The sequence below is a fragment of the Panulirus ornatus genome, chromosome 3 (assembly GCF_036320965.1).
Source record: "Panulirus ornatus isolate Po-2019 chromosome 3, ASM3632096v1, whole genome shotgun sequence".
NCBI classification, from domain to species: Eukaryota; Metazoa; Arthropoda; class Malacostraca; order Decapoda; family Palinuridae; genus Panulirus; species Panulirus ornatus.
The window spans coordinates 12,212,391-12,224,890 of record NC_092226.1 but is presented as its reverse complement, the minus strand read 5'-3'; the positions used below and the strand labels follow the sequence as shown (position 1 = coordinate 12,224,890).

The window sequence follows — 12,500 nt, the reverse complement described above, 5'->3', positions numbered from 1 at the left end:
GCGGAGGAGGAGGAGGAGGAGGAGGGGGTGAGGAGAAGGAGGGGAGCGGCGGAGGAGGAGGAGGAGGAAGAGGTGAGGAGGAGGAGGGGAGCGGCGGAGGAGGAGGAGGAGCAGCTCGGGGGTGGGGTGGAGGAGGAGCTTGGGGGGCGGGGAGTGGGAAGGAGGGGGAGGAGCTGGAGGAGGGAGATGGTGGGAGTGGAGGGGAGAGGGGAGGAGCTGGAGGAGGGAGATTGTAGGAGTGGAGGGGAGAGGGGAGGAGCTGGAGGAGGGAGATTGTAGGAGTGGAGGGGAGAGGGGAGGAGCTGGAGGAGGGAGATTGTAGGAGTGGAGGGGAGAGGGGAGGAGCTGGAGGAGGGAGATGGTGGGAGTGGAGGGGAGAGGGGAGGAGCTGGAGGAGGGAGATGGTGGGAGTGGAGGGGAGAGGGGAGGAGCTGGAGGAGGGAGATGGTGGGAGTGGAGGGGAGAGGGGAGGAGCTAGGGGAGAAACAGGAACCCTCTCCCCATTGCGTCTATAAGTCAGCGTTAGGCGGATAACATATATTGGTCATCGCTGTGACTGCCAGGCCAGCGGGAGGTCTGTATGTGCCCCCCGGGGACCAGGTGGGGAGATGACGACTGCGTGAGAGGTGGGGAGTTGAGGGAGACAGATGGGTGAGAACTAGGGAGAGAGGTGGGGGAGCTAGGGAGACGGGTGGGTGAGGAGTGAGGGAGGGAGAGAGGTGGGGGAGCTAGGGAGACAGGTGGGTGAGGGGTTAGGGAGGGAGAGAGGTGGGGGAGCTAGGGAGACAGGTGGGTGAGGGGTTAGGGAGGGAGAGAGGTGGGGAGCTGGGGAGACAGGTGGGTGACAACTAGGGAGAGAGGTGGGGAGCTGGGGAGACAGGTGGGTGAGGGTTAGGGAGAGGTGGGAACTGGGGAGACAGATGGAAAGACGATTGCAGGAGAAGTGGGGAACTGGGGAGACAGATGGGTGAGAACTAGGGAGAAGAAGTGGGGAGCTGGGGAGCCAAGTGGTATAAGAGTTAGGGAGAGCAAGGTGGGGAGTGCTAGGTGGGGAGAGTTAGGTGGGGAGAGCTAGGTGGGGAGAGCGAGGTGGGGAGAGCGAGGTGGTAGGAGAGGTTGTAAGTAAGATCATGTCTTAGGACGCCAGGGGGTCTACCAGCCCTAGCCACAACCCTCCGGGGGTTGTGATGTGTCGTGTGTTGGATGAGACACAACAGGTCACACAACCACACACCATGACTGACGAGGGTCCACACACCATGACTGACGAGGGTCCACACACCATGACTGACGAGGGTCCACACACCATGACTGACGAGGGTCCAAACACCATGACTGACGAGGGTCCACACACCATGACTGACGAGGGTCCACACACCATGACTGACGAGGGTCCACACACCATGACTGACGAGGGTCCAAACACCATGACTGACGAGGGTCCACACTCTGTGTTGTTATAACCTGACTCATATGTTGTAGTTAAAGCTCTCTACATGATTAGAATATATCGAAAAGCATCATTATTGTATAGATTATAATGTACAGTTTGTTTGGATGATAGAACCTTGTCAACACACACACACACACACACACACACACACACACACACAGGTCAAAGGTCACGAGGTCTGAGACGGACCAGTCTTATGTCATGACCTGTTGTTGACATGACCACACCTCCTGACCTCATATTCCTCAACTAACTCTCTCTCAGTTGACTACTTTACCGTGGTAGTGTGAGATGTAGTATATATGTAGTGATTAGGTAATATGTAAGATATGTGTAGTATGTAGTATATGTGTGGTGGCAACGTATTATGTAGTGGTAGTGTAGTATGTGGTATATATGTTAACTGGTCAAGTGGGCTTAAGACCCATCAGTTAGCTGGGTCATTAAGACCCCTCTGTGTCAAGGGATAACCACCACTTAACGCTAATCACCTTCTTCAGGTGTTTAAGATAAGACTGTAATCATAAAGACAACATTTTGAAAGATGTGTAATAATGTCAACAGCAGACATGACACTAATTCTTACACGAAGAAATATATATATATATATATATATATATATGGAAAGCTGTGTAGGTATGTATATTTGCGTGTGTGGACGTATGTATATACATGTGTATGGGGGGGGTTGGGCCATTTCTTTCGTCTGTTTCCTTGCGCTACCTCGCAAACGCGGGAGACAGCGACAAAGTATAAAAAAAAAAAATATATATATATATATATATATATATATATATATATATATATATATATATATATATATATATATATATATATGAGTCAAATTAATGTATTAGATGCTAACTTTTCCTTCGTAGCAGCGAAGTGTAGAGGTTGTCATGGAGGTAGGTAAACATTTGACCTGCTGTTTATTGGAGCGCACAGCCAGTGGTGGCGGCTGCTGGCGCCCAGTTAATGACATTGGAGGTTGCCACCTTGTTAGAGAGGGAGGGTGGGTGTTGAGGAGGGAGTGGGGTGGTGGGGTGTTGAGGAGGCGCGGTGGTAGGGTGTTGAGGAGGAGGCGCGGTGGTGGGGTGTTGAGGAGGAGGGTGGTGGTGGGGTGTTGAGGAGGAGTGGTGGTGGTGGGGTGTTGAGGAGGAGGGGTGGTGGTGGGGTGTTGATGAGGAGTGGTGGTGGTGGGGTGTTGTGGAGGGAGTGGAGTGGGGTGTTGAGGAGGAGGCGTGGTGGTGGTGGGGTGTTGAGGAGGAGGGTGGTGGTGGGGTGTTGAGGAGGGGGGGTGGTGGGGTGTTGTGGAGGGGTGGTGGTGGGGTGTTGTGGAGGGAGTGGAGTGGGGTGTTGAGGAGGAGGCGTGGTGGTGGTGGGGTGTTGAGGAGGAGGGTGGTGGTGGGGTGTTGAGGAGGAGGGGTGGTGGTGGGGTGTTGATGAGGAGTGGTGGTGGTGGGGTGTTGTGGAGGGAGTGGAGTGGGGTGTTGAGGAGGAGGCGTGGTGGTGGTGGGGTGTTGAGGAGGAGGGTGGTGGTGGGGTGTTGAGGAGGGGTGGTGGTGGGGTGTTGTGGAGGGGTGGTGGTGGGGTGTTGTGGAGGGGTGGTGGTGGGGTGTTGTGGAGGGAGTGGAGTGGGGTATTGAGGAGGAGGCGTGGTGGTGGTGGGGTGTTGATGAGGAGTGGTGGTGGTGGGGTGTTGAGGAGGAGGCGCGGTGGTAGGGTGTTGAGGAGGAGGCGCGGTGGTGGGGTGTTGAGGAGGAGGGTGGTGGTGGGGTGTTGAGGAGGAGGCGTGGTGGTGGGGTGTTGAGGAGGAGGCGTGGTGGTGGTGGGGTGTTGAGGAGGAGGCGCGGTGGTGGGGTGTTAATATGGAGAGCAGGGGTGATGGTGAGGTGGCTGGTGAGGTTGTACGTGACAGTAGCCTGGATGATCATCAGATAACAACACTGGACGATATTGATTGTGACCACCTCCCTCCCTCTCTCCCTCCAGCCTGCACCACCTCCCTCTCTCCCTCCAGCCTGCACCACCTCCCTCTCTCCCTCCTGCACCACCTCCCTCCCTCCTGCATCACCTCCCTCCTTCCCTCCCTCCCTCATCCCTCCTGCACCACCTCCCTCCCTCCTTCCCTCCCTCCTTCCTGCCTTCTCCTACACCATCTTCCATCTACACATCCTAGCAGATCCTGCCACATATCCCAGCATTTACCTCCAAAGCTAGAACTAATGCAAAGAGGAGCAGCCAAACTAATCCCTTCACCCAGAAGTAAGGCTTTGAGGAAAACTTCAAAGACTTCTTGTGTTGTTTCTACGAGCGGTAGTGTAGGAGGTGAAGCAACAGACGTTGTTATCAGAAATAGAAAAATATTTCTTAACCACATCACAGGCGAAAACTCCCTCATATTAGACAGATTCCATTACCACAAACAACGCTGCGCAGATAAAAGGAAGGTGATCAGTTGTAAACGTGAATATATATATATATATATATATATATATATATATATATATATATATATATATATATATATAGTGTCGACTACTGGAATAAAATTCCTGTAGGTGCTGTAAGTGGAAAGACCATTATACCTTTAGATCCAGACTAGAGAATAGATTTAATGATATATGTTATCCGAAAATGATCCCACTTACCAATAGTCTTTCATCTTTGACTGTCTCTCTTCTTTCAGAATCCAGTCCAAGTGATGTGGTCGTCAAACCGGTAAGAAACTTTCTTTTTTTTTTATTCTCGTTCTTAATTTTCGATTGAATTGACTGTTGAGCCGGAGGGCGAGGTGGATGGGGAGATGACCTCCTCCTTCTGCTGTTATTATGCTATTCTGTTACCACAACTGTAGCACATGACCTCGTCGTGGACCATCACTTTCAGGTCTTCTGTTAGCTGTCCCTCCAACGTACCCTTGTACATACAGTTCAGTAGGGCCTGCTCCTCACACACACACCCACCCACCCACCCACCCACCCACCCACACACACACACACACACACACACACAGAGGACAGGATCCCGTAAAATCGTATATGGTTGAAGTGTTGTTATCTTGAACACCTGAAAATGTTTACGATTTTTTCCGTTGGTGGTTATGTCGTGATGTTGATAGCCTTAACGACCCTGAGAGTTGAAAGGCCTGTCGTCCAAACAGCCAACCAATCATAGTGGTCAGCATGTGTACCAGCTTATATGTTGTTGATGTACGGGTTAGGAAGTATTTGACGATTATAGAAAATATGATGTTTTGAAAGATGAAAAATAAGGAGGGGAAAGGAATCAAACACAAAAAATGGGAACGAACGCATAAACGACCTCTTTTACAGATTAGAAAACGGGTCGAGGATTTGAGTGGGTCAACCACACGCTTGATGACAAGGCTGTCAGTGTTAGTGTGTCAGACTCTGGCAGAGACGACGACGCCCTTCTTCCTCCCTGCAGGTCAGACCGACCCTCTGCTACACTGTGGACGACCAATATCACATACCACACACACCGCCACAAGGTCTGATGGAACACTTATATCCACAGAGCAGTTGAGATCTGGAGGGGAAAATATGTTTTCTCCCTTGTGTCCAGTTTGGTCTGAGGGCAAGACCAGAAACTCAGTTAAGTTGAGGGAGGAGACGACGTCGAGTGGCGCAAAGCCAACACCAACACACAAGACGTTGATCGTGTGACCATTGTGGAATAATTATGGGTAGATGTTATGGTATGACACCTCGATCCTCCAACGGTATACGTATGATAAGAGTAGATCCCGTCTTGCAATAAGAGCGGCCACTGATGCATCTCACAGACGTGATGTGTCTCGAATTATACACACTCATGCAGGGAACTTCAGCGCCAGACAAACTTAACTCGGGGTAAGTTAAGGCTGACATTACTTCATCGTCAAAGACATCTCGCTCTATGTAGGTCACTCAGCTAGCAATGCGTAAGGTCACCAGGAAATTCTACCTGGTATATATACATACACACACACATACAGAGGACGTTCTATAAGGAACGTTGGTCTGTCATTACAAATGGACGGGGACCAGTGGACCGAACCACCCAACTCTGGCTCTCCCAGCTGACCAAAGAGAGTAAAAGCAGCAGTCGGGGATTAACCAAATAGTATCCGATGAACCAAATATTACCTGCGAATATTCTGATGCGCAGCTCAGGCGCTGAGTGCTGGATAGTAGACACGTAAGACAATGGTCTTCCTACTGTGTATTATATACACCGTTAGGATGGACCCCACTCATTATCTCCCTCTCATAATGGGGTTCTGGGGGGCTGCAACCCCATACATACAGACACCGAGGGCCGAATACTGTAACATCCGCCCAAGTGACACCAAAATTATTTCACAACTTGGGCTTCCGTGGTGTAGCGGTTAGCGTTCCTGATCGTGACGCGGTCACGGGCCGCCCAGGGTCGAGTGTATGGGTTCGAATCCTGGTTGCGAGCAGTTGGCCTACTATCAGCCCAGCTTTTCATCCACCCCTCGGGGTTTGTCGATAAAATGAGTACTTGACTCACGCTAAGATATATATGTACAACTATATATATATATATATATATATATATATATATATATATATATATATATATATATATATATTCCCTGGGGATAGGGGAGAAAGAATACTTCCCACGTATTCCCTGCGTGTCGTAGAAGGCGACTAAAAGGGGAGGGAGCGGGGGGCTGGAAATCCTCCCCTCTCGTTTTTTTTTAATTTTCCAAAAGAAGGAACAGAGAATTGGGCCAGGTGAGGGTATTCCCTCAAAGGCCCAGTCCTCTGTTCTTAACGCTACCTCGCTAATGCGGGAAATGGCGAATAGTTTGAAAGAAAGAAAAGAATATATATATATATATATATATATATATATATATATATATATATATATATATATATATATATATATATATATATATCGTCAATGGGATGGGCCTCAGCTGCCCCTACCATCTCAGCTAACGTAGAATAAGTGGTTGATGTATGACGTGTGACGTTGTAAACATCAAGACCCACATGTGTTGATGATAATGTAAAGGTGTCAGAACGCTGTATAAACAAGGACGAGGAGACCTGAACACACCCACACACACACACACACACACACACACACACACACACACACACACACACACAGCTGCAGAGGACATGTGGGACGGAGAAACGAAAAAAAAATGTAGGGAGTGGTAATGTGTGTGTGGTCGAATGAGAGAGAGAGAGAGAGAGAGAGAGAGAGAGAGAGAGAGAGAGAGAGAGAGAGAGAGAGTAGGAGTGTGGAAGGTCCAGTAGGGAGCCTGGTGAGGGACGTGTGTGTGTGTGTGTGTGTTGTGATGGAGCAGTGTACACAGACCCAGCCAGACTCTGGTGTGACCAGTGGTGATGTTGGTGGTGAAGTTCCGTATGTCTCCCTCCCTGTTGGCCAGCCTCCCTCCCTCCCTCGTCTGTTGGCCTGGCCCCTCCCTCCCTCCCCAGTCCGTCAGCCTGCCTCCTCTCTCCCTCCACCGTCCGTCAGCCTGCTTCCTCTCTTCCTCCACCGTCCGTCAGCCTGCCTCCCTCCCCGTCCGTTAATGCTGAAGTATCAGACTGGGAAGGACCAACTACACCGTGGGTAGGAGGGGTTAAACCTGGCTCCTGCCTCGCCTGCTAATTTTCGCTCCTCACCATCACCTTTACTCCTCATATATATATATATATATATATATATATATATATATATATATATATATATATATATATATATATATATATATAAAATCCTGTGAGTCCACGGGGAAATGAAACACGATATGTTCCCAAGTGCACTTTCGTGTCATAATCACATCATCAGGGGAGACACAAGAAAGAAATATAACAGTCACCTGATATACAACGAATAGACGTAGCTAGGACGCTATCATTGTATGTAATTGCTGTCAAGAGCTACATGTTATGAGGCCACTTTTTGAACTGAGAATAAGACATTTGAAATATGAATACATTTATATAAATGTTAACATATTTCCAGAGATGAACCGAGAGTTTGAGACACTGTAGGAGTTTCTGTGGGCTGTGGACGCTGGCGAAGGGTGAATGACCCACAACACATTAATCATCTGGTCCCCCCCATGACCCAGGCTGATCCACGTGTGTGGGGCTGCAGTGCTGACATGAGTTCCAGCTGGTGAGGGGGGTGGTGAGAGGTGAGGTGGGGGGCTGGAGAAGAAGAGGAGGAGAGAAGGAGGAGGAGGAGGAGGGGGAAGGAAGAGAGGGGTGTCAGGCTACACCAGCCCGCTGGACTTCTCTGTACCATGATGTAGACGTGACTCAACTCCTTCAGTGTAGGGGAGTCGCAATGAATATTGTGTTAGTGAGGTGGAAGGATAGTGTGAGACGTGGCGACCAACATTTCCCTCTCCCTCTCTGGTAATACAGTAGACTGAACTTCATTTGTCAAGAGTAAATGCGAGGATCATGATGTTTCTCCTCCACAGTAAATAGAGAATTATAATAACATGGTCGTGGTGATGGAAGGCAAGACTCTGGTGGCTGGACCAGACTATATACGAGAGAACCAGGAACGTCCAGAGGAACACGTGACCCCCTCCTCTATGTTGCGTCAGGAACACATAACTCTTCGCTATGTTGCGTCAAGAACACGTAACCCTCCTTTGTGTTGCGTCAGAAATACGTAAACCTCCGCTTTGTTGCGTCAGGAACACGTAAACGTCCGCTATGTTGCGTCAAGAACACGTAATCCTCCTTTGTGTTGCGCCAGGAACACGTAACCCCTCCCTTGTGTTGCGCCAGGAACACGTAACCCTCCTCTGTCTTGCGCCAGGAGCAGACACACGCGCGTGTGCACCGTGATATAATAGTATGCCTCCTTCCCTCACGACGGCATACGAGAGGGACACCAGAAGGTGTGAGTGTGAGGGTCGGGTGAGCCTAGCCAGCCCCGCCTTAGGTCTCCGGTGGCTGTGTGCTGACGCGGGACATTACCAAGCATAACCCCTGGTACACAACGCGCCCCACACACACACTCGACGTCTCCCTCCCGTCAATACTGCGTTGGGGATGGCGAGGGTGGGATACGATGGGTTCTGGGAGTCCCAGCAACCTTGTGATATCTGGTGAGGAGGTTGTGGTGTTGTTGTCCGTGAGTGTGTGGATGGTTCGGCCCGTGTGTGTGTGTGTGTGTGTGTGTGTGTGTGTCCTGTACTGGGAGGGAGATGTATACTCGTGGACCCCTCCCAGTTCCTTTTAACATTTTCCATCATCGTACGATCATTTCAGACATGCATGTTGTCACATTCACCACATCCTCCCTCAGTGTATGTCATTCATCCTTTACTCTAATACTACGGGAAAAACCACTTGACATCTCTGGTAACTTTTCTTGCTTCATTCATGTAATGTTCTCTGGTTCTTCTAAATCTATAATTCGAAAAACTTCTTCACTGTCTACATCATCAAAATGAATCAAGACTTAAGGTGCTGGTCAGATCACCACTCACTCTTCTCTCTTCTGGGATGGGTAAATGTAAGAATTTTAGCTTCTCCCTGTACCTCATCTTTCCCTAACTCTGGTGCCATACCTCCTGTAGACCTTCCTTATTAGCTTTTTCTCCCTCTTCAGGAGCCCTGATCAAACTTCGGAAATGCAATCCAGTTTCGGCCCGACTTTAGGACATAACACTTTACTCATCATATCCCCATCCATACAGGCGATAGCTAATCCAATCCTAGCCAGCAGCAGTCAGTTTGTCTCCTTTGTTATTCTCCAAATATGTGGGACTCTGGCAACAACAGGTGAGGGACGATGTCAACTGCCACAACCTTGAAGATTCATTGTCCCTCGTAGCTCATCGTGGTAACTTGATCCTCAACCCTCTCCTACCTGGCAGGTGCAGGCTGGCTGTGAGTGTCGTCTGCATCTCTGCAGATCTCGAGGTTTTCCTTTGCGTCTTGACATTGGCTTACTGCACCATCTCTCTCTCACTCTCTCCTCTCTGTTTGAGGCCAGAGGTTACCCATGAGGCCAGAGGGGTTACCCATGAGGTCATAGGTTACCTATGAGGCCAGAGGTTACCCATGAGGCCAGAGGTACACCCATGAGGCCAGAGTCATCCATGAGGCCAGAGATTACCCATGAGGCCAGAGGTTGCCAATGAGGCCAGAGTTACCCATGAGGCTAGAGGTTACCCATGAGGCCAGAGGTTATCCATGAGGCTAGAGTTACCCATGAGGCCAAAGGTTACCCATGAGACCAGAGGTTACCCATGAGGCCAGAGGTTACCCATGAGACCAGAGGTTACCCATGAGGCCAGAGGTACACCCATGAGACCAGAGTTACCCATGAGTCTAGAGGTTATCCATGAGACCAGAGGTTACCTATGAGACCAGAGGTTGCCCATGAGGCCAGAGGTTACCCATGAGGTCAGGGGTTACCCATGAGGCCAGAGGTTACCCATGAGGCCAGAGGTACACCCATATTCGTACTCATTCATCACAAATATCACAGGCCCTTTCATTACTACACGTCCTGGATTATGGAGGCGACGACTCAACCCCATCCCCCATTTCTACGTTACCACAGAACCCATCAAGGTTTGCCAAGTTTCCACGATCATGTCTCCTCGTTAGAGGTGTCTCTCATATCGTCTTCTTGAACATCATCATCATCCTCCATCAAACATCATCCTCCGCCACCATCACCATCCTCCACCATACATCATCCTCCACCACCATCATCATCCTCCACCACCACCATCACACACTCAAACTTCAACAGGAACCGTTGATGGGGGAGGAGGAGGAGTAACGCTTTCCCCCACACCCCTCACATCCACCGTTACTCCACACACACCAGCACCTGCTAAAACAGGTGAAATAAACAGCATCTCAGAACACTGTGAACACATCCCCCTCCCCCTTACATAATGACCTCCAATGAGGTCTTAGTTCAAGATCTTATTCTCTTTTAAAAGAGTTTTAGAAAGTTATTAAAGGAAGTATACGAGGCTGGCCACAAGTGAGGTATGTACTGTAAGTTGCCTGACGGTGCTTCCAGCGATGCACTTAAAGACGGGGCGCTTCCCTCACAACCTCTCGAGATCCTGTAGCATCTCGTCTCACCTAAGCGCCAGCAGCTGCAGACACTAATGAAGCCAGGGCAATGGCCTCCTAGTGGCTGGCGGGCAAGTAACGTACGACACGTTATGCCTGCCCGCTGGTGTGGGAGGCTGGAGGAAGCTCCCAGGGGGGTGGTGGTGGTGCAAGTGGAGGACGAGTGGCCACTCCAAAGGAGAAGCCTTTTATCCCTGGAGACTTTTTGATCTATTGTGTGGACAGTGTGTGGGGGGTTAAAGGAGGAGTTACATTAGCATGAGAGGTGATGAGGACGTGTGTGAGGATAGTGTGGGCTCAGTTCCACTCATGTCAAGGACGATGGAGCTAAAGATGACAAGAGACAGACAGATGATGTTGTTGTGAGACTGTGGCTGGTGTAGGGAAGATGAAGGACACAATGTCTCCTGTGGTGGCCAGGTGCTATATGGCCTGCTGGAAGGGCCCCGCCCTTCAAACACCCCCCACTACCACCACAACCATTACCACAACCACAGCTACAACCCACCACTACAACCCACCACTGCCACCACCACTACCACCACTACCACCACCATGTTTAAAGAGAAGGTAAATACGGTAGTATCTGGGTGACGACCCTCGTCTTGTCCAACTCTCTCTCTCTCTCTCTCTCTCTCTCTCTCTCTCTCTCTCTCTCTCTCTCTCTCTCTCTCTCTCTCTCTCTCTCTCTCTCATCAAGACCACACACCCACACTGGCCCAGGGTGGCCACATCAAGGCCACACAGACCCACACCGGGCCAGAGTGGCCACATCAAGACCACACAGACCCACACTGGGCCAGGGAGGCCACATCAAGACCACACAGACCCACACCGGGCCAGAATGGCCACATCAAGACCATAGACCCACACCGGGCCAGAGAGGCAACATCAAGACCATAGACCCACACTAGCACAGAGTGGCCACATCAAGACCACACAGACCCACACTAGCACAGAGTGGCCACATCAAGTCCACACACAGACCCACACTGGCCCAGCAAGGGTGGCCATCCATCCATCCTATTGGTATAGAATATTGGTCGACCCATCCTAGGGAAGGGGTCGGGGGGGGGGGGGGGGGGGGTGTTAGAGGGGGGGTCTTTAGGAGGGGGTCTTGGGGGTGGGGGGGTAGGGGGTCAGGTCAGCCGGATCTATTTTAGATTTTATTTCAGGAATTCATTGTGGTGGAGCGGGTGACTGATGGCCCGGCTCACTGTGGCGGCGCGTCCCATTCACTCTTCCCACACAACAGATATTGAGGGAAATTTTATACTTTTGAAAACGGACGAGAGGGGAAAATGTCTATCTATCTGTCTATCTATCTATCTATCTGTCTGTCTATCTGTTTCATGTGTGGCGCGGGTGGCGACGGGAAGGGATGAAGACAGCAAGTATGAATATGTACATGTGTCGATATGTATATGTCTGTGTATGTTTTTTTTTTTCTTTTAACTATTCGCCATTTCCCGCGTTAGCGAGGTAGCGTTAAGAACAGAGGACTGGGCCTTTTTTGGAATATCCTCACCTGGCCCCCTCTGTTCCTTCTTTTGGAAAGGAAAATGTATATGTATGAAATGTATATGTATGTATATGTGCGTGTATGGGCGTTTATATATATATATATATATATATATATATATATATATATATATATATATATATATATATATATATATATATATATATATTGGAAAGGATCACAATATTGCGCGTGATCAAGATATTCCTATGAGTCCACGGGGAAAATGAAACAATAAGTTCCCAAGTGCACTTTCGTGTAATAATCACATCATCAGGGGAGACACAAGAGAGAAATATAACAGTCAGTTGATGTACAACGAAGAGACGAAGCTGGGACGCCATTTGGTAAACATGCGATTGTCCAAGACAGACAACGAGCGTTCATGTTTACCAAATGGCGT

The 12,500-nt window shown here is 49.7% G+C and overlaps 1 long non-coding RNA gene across 2 annotated transcripts in view; it reads left to right on the top strand.

Moving 5' to 3' along the window:
* LOC139760472 (uncharacterized) overlaps nucleotides 1-12,500 on the top strand; it is a 178,675-nt gene that overhangs the window by 91,279 nt on the left and 74,896 nt on the right. For both annotated transcript variants that reach the window (XR_011715350.1, XR_011715349.1), the window contains one exon: nucleotides 4,143-4,174. This is a non-coding gene — a long non-coding RNA (uncharacterized lncRNA). The remainder of the gene's footprint in view (nucleotides 1-4,142; nucleotides 4,175-12,500) is intronic.